Here is a 963-nt window from a genome sequence, read left to right on the forward strand (position 1 = left end):
CATCCCAACATTGAGAAATCCAACAGGAATTATTTACACAGCTTTCAAATGAATCATTAGACAAAATAAACAAAAAGGGAGGATGGACACATACTGGAGTTGATATATAGCTGGTTGGATTAATCTGTGTCTTATTTAAACCAGAGATTTCTTCAGTATGAATTATATATTTTTGTTGGTCCATATGCCCCAATCAGAGTATAATTGGAGAGACCAGTGTAAATGGCCTTTCCTACAGCACCTCCTTTTAAGAAAACAAGGGGATTAAGATCTGTACAGCTTCCATTAATTCCACAAAGTAGCCATTTGCGGTAAGGGTTCATTCTGCGGTCCTGCAAGAAGAGGCCCGTTCTCATTACAAACTCTTCTTCAGGCCCAAACAACATATTGGGGGAGAAGGTAAAATACTCCACCAGAGCATAAACGCGTCTGCAATCGGCGCCTTCAAAGACTGGAAATGCTTGCTGCACTTTTCTCTGTTCCTCTTTTGGAATGAATGAGTCTGAATGATACCTCTGCACATAGGGCGGAGGTGCACTAGGACCCAGAGGTTGCGGGCCCGGAGACCGCACAGCGAACTGACAGTTGTCTCTAGCTGCTTTTGTGTTATTCTGCGACTGATTAGCTTGTTTTTCATCTGGCTAGTATCTTTTTTCCCTCATAGCAAGCCACTTCTTCCTCTAAGTCTGTTTCCTCAGAGGAGCTAAGTTCCTTATCCGATTCTGAGCTACTAACAGCTAGTGCCTTGAACTCATCTAATGGCGGATAGAGGTTCCTTCCCTTATGTGCCTCTCCAGCTCAATCTCTCTTCTTCTCTCCCTTTCCATCCCTTTTTCTAAGCTCTCCCAGGGCATTCTGTCCCTTATTTCTCTTTTCCTCGGGCTCAAGGCCCGTGGAAAGGCCTTTATTCTTCGGTGCACCTTGTTTCCTCTCAACTCTTACTCTCTCTCTCCCCGCTCTGTC

Source organism: Mus caroli, chromosome 13 (assembly GCF_900094665.2).
Source record: "Mus caroli chromosome 13, CAROLI_EIJ_v1.1, whole genome shotgun sequence".
Classification (NCBI taxonomy): Eukaryota; Metazoa; Chordata; class Mammalia; order Rodentia; family Muridae; genus Mus; species Mus caroli.